We start from the raw sequence: 7,629 nt of genomic DNA on the forward strand, positions 1-7,629 counted from the left end.
CCTCTTATGTCCCCAATAGTGCATGACTGCCACCTTTTTAAAAGCCCATACAGCATCTAAGGTTCAAGAATTTCTTTGAATACTTTGTCTTTCCCTCCTGAGTTGATTTGGCCCTTTTTTTTTTTCCTTTTTAATATACAAAGCTCTGTTCATGTGGAGGGTGGTGAAGGCATATTTAGAGTCTGGTATATATTGACACATATCCCTGCTGACAGCTGAAGGGTTCAGGTCAGCTCAACAAGTTCTGCTTTTTGTGCTGAGGTTCCTTTTGGCAGAGGTTTTGCCTCAATGATGGAATTTAGGGTCACCATGGAGGACCCAGCAAGGCATTCTTCCTATTCCACAAAATTGCTACCATCAGTGAAGTATTCAGCATCAGATCGTTGAGAGGCTGGTCTGTTAAGTCCAGTCATCTGGAAAATACCTCCTCCATGACTACAATGCAATTATAATCTGGTTGACCTTGAAAAACAGGCAGTAGGATCCTGTGGTTTAAAGCCCACACTACTTCCAGGTGGAGGTACAGATTTTTGCACAACACTCCCTGGTATCTGACCATCCGGGCATTAGTTGATATTGACCCTTTTATTCCATGGATGTCAGTACTGAGTGTGACACTGTTCTTGTCCCATAGTCATTTTGTCAGCCTCTGACATTAAAAGGACTGTGGCCACAAGTGCTCATAGGGTGGCCATCCTGGGCGACAGAGTCAAGTTGTTTAGAGAGGTATGCCACTAGATGATGCCATAACCGCAGCATTGGGTCAGGACCCCCATGGCAATGCCAGTATGCTTGTATGTACAAGAAAGACTTGGACATGTCTGGGAGTCCCAAGCTGGTCACATTGGGAGGGCCAAATTAATATCCTCAAAGGCCTTTTTTGGGGTTCATTCCCAACAAAGTTGGGAAGTTTCTCCTTCTCCCCTCTTTGTAGTCTCATAAAAAAGCTTTTTGCCAAGAGAGAGAAGTTAGATATGCAGTTTTTACAGAAACTTGCAGCCATTTGAAAATCTTGAACTTGGTGTTGGGTTAATGAAACTGGGATTGAGCAAACAGGCCGTTCATTCTCTAGGCCAATGTCCTTGGGATAGGTAAAAAACGGAGATGTTTGACTTTTTCTTGAGAGATTTGGGCCTTTTTCCTCAAAACCCTTCCATAGGAGGGTGAGGAGTAGTGTTCCTTCATACAATCCTCCTGTGTCTGCTCAGCCAGCAGTAGGTTGTCTACATACTGGAGCACTGGACAGTTATGTTGGTCCACTGGGAAAGCTGCTAAATCAGAGGCTGTTGTGGTGCCAGAAATGGTTGGAGAATTTTCAAATCCACCTCAGCCAAGCTTTGTCTTCACTTCAGGATTTTCTCACTGGAAGGCAGAGACTGTTTGACTCTGGGGTGCTGGGCAGACACAGAAGAAGGCATTCTTGAGTCCAGACAGGTGAAGAAGGTAGCTTCAAAGGGGATAAGACCCAGGAGAGTATAGGGGTTAAGGACTATTGGGTGTAGGGTAACAGTGGCCTGGTTTACTGCTTGTAGGTCCTGGACTAGCCAATAATCATCTGTTCCCAGCTTCCAGATTGTCAGGAGAGATGTGTTCCAGGACGACTGGCAGGGTCAAAGGATTCCATACTGTTAGTTGCAGAGCAGGCTGAACACTCCACCCTCACTCTCATCCATGTGTTCCTTATCACTTGTTTGCCTCAAGTCTGAATACTCAGCCCCACTCAAGGATGAACACTCAGCCCCCACCCATCTGGTGCAACAGAAACCCACATCTGACCCCTGCCCCATCTGCCTGAAGGCAGAAGATGACACCCTAGCAACTACTGTGTGACCCAATCACTGTACGCCAACAAGGCAGCTTGCAGACCCAAAGACCCCATTAGATTTTGGCTATAAAAACTCTCTCCTGCTGGGCTTCCCTCTCTTACTCTTTCTTTTCTCTCTCTCTTCTCTCTCTCACACTATCACCCCACTCTCTTGCTCTATTTCATGCTCTCTCTCCTCTCTCTCTCTCTCTCTTTCCTCCTCTTTCTCACTGATGCAATAAAGATCTCTTGGTCGCTCTGAGTGTCATGGTCACTTTCCTTTCATCTGGTCTAAAATCTGGGAAGAGAGTGAAAACCCACTTTGGGGTCCCTCTTCCCTTGGAAGTGCCAGTCACTGGATGACCTGGACCTTATTTTCTCAACCACCAGAATTACATCCACCACTGGCCTTCGATTGGTGAGTTTCCCCTTCCTGGAGTCCTAAACCCAATGGTGGTGTCAGAAGGATTTGACTGTTGATTATCTGGCAAACCTCTTCGCCCACCTTCGGGGAAGAAAGCACCCCACCACAGCCTTCAAGGCCACGGTGGTCCTCAGGGACTCCTTCCTCGGGCAGATTCAACTCTTGGGTCCAAATTATTTTCCTTCCCCTTCCCCAGCAAAGACTTTATACATCTTCTTCAAAGGACAAAGGACTGTGTAACCTCCAGGAACACATAACAGAGAACTGAGGATCACACCCCACCCAGACCTTCACGGTCACAGTGGCCCTCATATAGTCCTCTCACCTTTAAGACTCGGCAGCTAGAGATACGCTTACCCTCCCCTTCCACTCTTCTTCTCCAGCCCTGGGACTCACGGGCCTCTCCAGAAGGGATCCCGAAAAGCCTTGGCCACGGTCTCCCATGGCTCCGGCCTCGTCCAGGACGGGAGCCTCAACTGTCAGAAATTGGAGACAACCAATCTCTGTAGCTCAAACCTGCCACTGGGAACTGTCTGATTTTGGCTGTTGCGAGGACATCCCTTTTGCCAATAAATCAGTTCCTTTCCCCTCCCTTTACACTATATTTGCGACATGGGTAATACATCCTCTCTGCTGGTTGACTCTCCCTTTTAGCCAATCTCAAAACCTTCTCCTTGACACCGGACATCAAACCCCCCAAAATTGATCAAATATAGCACCCAGGCTTGGCCCACTTATCCCCTAGACAACCAAAATAAATGAACTGCATTTGGATCTTTAGATCCCTGTATTCTAGGGGGTCTCTACAACTACTGTGAACGTTCAAAAAGATGAGTGAAGAGCCCCTATGTCCAAGCTTTCTTCTTGCTCGGATCCAATCCTGCTCTCTGCACCTCTTACAAACCTCTACAAATTCTTCTAGCTTGCAAACCAACACCCACCCCAACCTTCTCCTCCTCCTCCAGACTCATCCACTACTTTTGACCCTGCTGATGAACCCCACCCTATTGCCCGGCTCAAATAGGTCCTCATCCTCAAACTTATGCCTCAGCCCCTCCACCATCACCCCTGCCTCAGCAACGTGCTTTCTTCCCCCCAACTACTAGATAAAAAACCTATACCACCACCCTTCCTCAGACCGTTGTCCCCTTGCGTGAGGTAGCAGGTACTGAAGATACCCCTCCACCCACTCAGTCCTCTCTTCTCCTGTCAGTGCCCACACCCGATCCCACCAGGTCCTCTTACCAGCAAACCCAAAGCTCAAACGAGCTGAGGAGGTCCCCCAGACCCCTATCCAAGATCTGATGAAAATGGCCTTTAAAGTTGCTTTGTCATCACTGAAAACAAGGTTACTAAGAATTTAAGGTTTCTTATACACTTTTTGGTATATTCGCTCCCGTCTTCCCCTCTGCTCTACCTGTTCTACTGCTCAAGTTTTCCTTGCTAGGGAAAAATCCCAAACCCCTTTCCCATTATTCTTTTGCATCTCCTTCCTCATTGTTAGATCCAACTGAGCTGCTCTCAGCCCCATCTTCCTGTCTCCCCCCGCCACCCACCCAGGCCCACAGAAAAATCTTAACTGACCTTCTCCAGAAATCTTCACTGTGGCTGATTTTAGGACTGTCAGCAAAAGAGTCTCTACAAAAAGGTTCAATGCAGATAAACTTCCTCTTTTCATGTTGCTCTATTTTACTTGGCCACTGGATGGGAAAAAATCATCACTCCAGATGCTAGACACTCTCTAACTAGTTTTTCACAAAAATATGTAAACAAGGCCTCTGGCCTTGAGCTGGAGCTTCACAGAGATGTCTACCTTTCTAAGAGAAGTTACCAACTGGGCTCCATGGGAACAGCTGGCAGGGGGAGGGAAAAAAAGGATATGGAAGAAGCTCTCTCCTTCTCAGGTGCTGTCCTTGAAGGGTTAACTTGCCCAAAACAGTGGGGTGGGTGGGGGGAAACTGCTTTTATGTGAACTTCTGAGTCCCTTCCCTTACATGCTGGGTATAAAATTCTGAAACTACCTAAACTCAGGGTTCAGAGGATTAATTGATTACAGCAGAAGCTGTGCCCTCTGAACCTGGCTGCAGCCAAATAAAACTGTTTCCCTATCTTTGGTGCTATCTTAAGTGCCTTGCCTTGTCCGTTCCTATAATAGTATAGTTCTATAAACTTAAACATTGTTTATGTTTTCATGAAATGGTAAACAGATGTGATTAACTGTATACTGTAAATAACAAAATATTTCTTATTAAAATGGAATAATTTGCCTAAATTTAAAAATTTACAAGGATTATTTCAAAATGTGAATAAAGAAGGGTTAACAGATGGGAAAGAGAAATTAGAAGGTTCTAGGTATGAATTTAATAGAAGGGAAAAAGTGTTTCTGGATAAGAGAGTCTACATGATTAAGTAAATAAGAGGATTTAAGTAAGTGATAAAGAAGGTCTGTGTAAGTTGGCTGTTTAAGGTCTAAGTGATAAAGAAGGTCTGTGTAAATTGGCTGTATAAGGTCTAAGTGATAAAGAAGGTCTGTGTAAATTGGTTATATATGTGAGTTTTTTTAGCAAGTAATCTTGAAGGAATTAAGGATTAACAACTGTGGTTAAATAACAACTGTTATTTTGCAATATTATAATATGTTTTTTTAAGAGCTAAACTTGATTAATATAAAGACATCAATGTAATTGTGGTGCTATTACTCTTCTTTGTATATTAAATTTTTTCCATATTTTCCAGGTATAAAGTCTTTAAGGTAGAAGCTTTAAAAGAGCATTATATCAAGCTGATGTTCTCCAAAAGGTCGCATGGTAATTTTAGGCTTATAAGACATATTGGAGATTTATTTATATCATTTAATGTTCTATAACTGGACCTGTTAACAATAAGATTAATATAAAGTTCTATATACTAGGATACAATTTAAATGTAATATCATTTTGTGTTAGCTAATATTCATGTGACCTCAAACAACAATATATGTAAACTCTATAAAATGATATTTAAGAAGCAAAGATCAGCTTCAATACTAGAACACTTTACCTAAGATTTAAAAAGAGCCCCACCTTACCTGAGATATGGCTTTGCCTTCTATCTTACTACATGTCAGAATGACTCCAAAGTAGGCCAGACTTCAGTTAAAGCCCAGTACTCTTAATTTAAGACTGTTGAGATTGACTTGCTAGATGTTTAAGATCAAGACATAAAATTAAAATAAATTAAAAAGGCCAAGAAAACCAATATTTGGCTCTTAACCCTCTCAGTCAGTCTGAATCCAGGGAACAGGGAACTTCTTTAAAGAGCTTTGAAACTCTGGGCCACATAACCTCCTGATCAGGGAGATTAATGAGACCACTGGAGAATGAAAAGCCAATCAGTGCACTTGCTGTGAATAGGAGGGTCATTGGAGAAGGGAGACATCCCTGATGCTTCCAAGGGAAGCCACATGATCAAGCAAGACCTTGACCCATCCTAGCGCAAATGGCACTAGCAGAACTAAGAAGCTGCTCTCAAGTTTCCCCACTAGTGAGTTCCTATGAGAACTCAGCTGACTCTGAACAATAGAAACAAAGTCAATTTTGACCAGTTTGATCTTAAACACCTCACAAAAACCAGTTAAACCAAAACACAGTCATTCCAGCTAGAAAAGAGGAGACAGCAACTAGGCCAAAGTGTCCATGGGGAATGTTCAGTCAAGTATGGCCTTGGCTCCTCTCCCTGGCAGGACCCTTATTAGTCCTCTTTATGTTTCTCCTAATAGGACCATGTCTATTAAATTGCCTACAAAAGTTCCTACAAGATTAGATACACAAATTCACCAAACAGTTGGTCAATCAACTACTTCTTTAAGACTACCAGCCTCTGATGCTCAAGACAGAGACCTACGACTCATGACCAACTCCTCCAGCTCCAGAGATTCTTCCCCCATCTAAAACCCTCCCTGACCCCTTTTCCAGTTTTTACCACCCCTCTTTTACTCCCTAGGAATGAGAACTACGCTCCAGCAGGTCCACTCCACTTGTTCTGTCTGCTTTACAGTATCTCCACAAGGAAGTATCAAACCTAAACTCCCCACGCATCAGATGAGGAGCCACCAGCCAGGTGAAGACTGGCAGATTGACTTCACTCACACGCCTAGACACAAAAGCTTCACTACCTACTTCCTTTGGTTGATACTTTTTCAGATTGGATAGAAGCCTTCCTTACCTCCAGGGAAATTGCTGACACCATCACCTCCATTCTCATCCAGCAGATCATTCCCAGGTTCGGACTATCTGCCTCCATCCAGTCAGACAACAGTCAGGCCTTCACTTCTCAGGTTGTTCAACTAGTCTCCAAAGGCCTCAACCTCTCTTGGAGGCTCCACATCCCCTACCACCCGATCCTCGGGTAAGGTTGAGAGGCCTAATGACATTCTCAAGGATCCTCTCACTAAACTTGCTATTGAAATCAGGCTGTCCTGAACCAATCTCCTGCTGTTATCCCTCACCACAATTCACGCAGCCCTTAGAGCTCCCTCAGGCCTTAGGCTCTTTGAGCAACTCTATGGGTATCCTTTCTTAATCAACCAAAGCTTTCCAATCATTCCTCCCCCCTTGTGTCCTATCTGCCCAATCTCACACTTGTACGCAAACTCCTAAGGGAACATGCAGACCTGTGTCTTCCTGCGCCATCCATTGCTTTAATCCCAACACAACCACAAACTGAATCGGACCCTCTTCAACTGGGTGATGTAGTCTTACTTTGGGAACTGCATCCTCAATCATTGGGACCTCAATGGATGGGACCCATACAGTCATACTTACTACCCCAACAGTGGGTCAAGCTGTTGGGCTACTCTCCCTGTATCATGTCTTCCACCTTTATAAAGCGCCTGTTCCAAATGACCAGTCCTGGACTTCCACCATGCCCACCAAACTCAAGATTTCTCGTCAACCCTCTTCTTCTTTTACTAATCATTAATCTCTCTCAAGCTTCTATCCCAACCACAGATGGCACTTCTACATCCAAGCAACATGGCACCAGGATGACACCACCCACTATCAGTTTATGGTCAAGGCGATTGCCCTTCCACTGGCTGCAAACCGACAGTCGTCCTTAACATTACTGGATTCAACCAAGCCACTTCCCATATTTCCTAGAGTCCCTAGACAGGACCAATGGCTGATACCAAGGATCTCTACCGCTCAGGAATGGTTTGATGCCATTGACAACTATGGCTTCAAGGAATCTTTATGGACTTTGCTCCTTCCAAGATAACTGTCTATATAGCCACTGGATGTTATCTCTAGCTGCCCTGGTATTCCCAAGTCTGTCCCCCGAACATTTCCTTGCTCTCCCAGGTAGGCCCCAAGATGCCCCCACTCAGCAGGAAATAGCCAGATGGAATTAAGCTGTCCCCACA

This window comes from Callospermophilus lateralis, chromosome 9 (assembly GCF_048772815.1).
Source record: "Callospermophilus lateralis isolate mCalLat2 chromosome 9, mCalLat2.hap1, whole genome shotgun sequence".
Classification (NCBI taxonomy): domain Eukaryota; kingdom Metazoa; phylum Chordata; class Mammalia; order Rodentia; family Sciuridae; genus Callospermophilus; species Callospermophilus lateralis.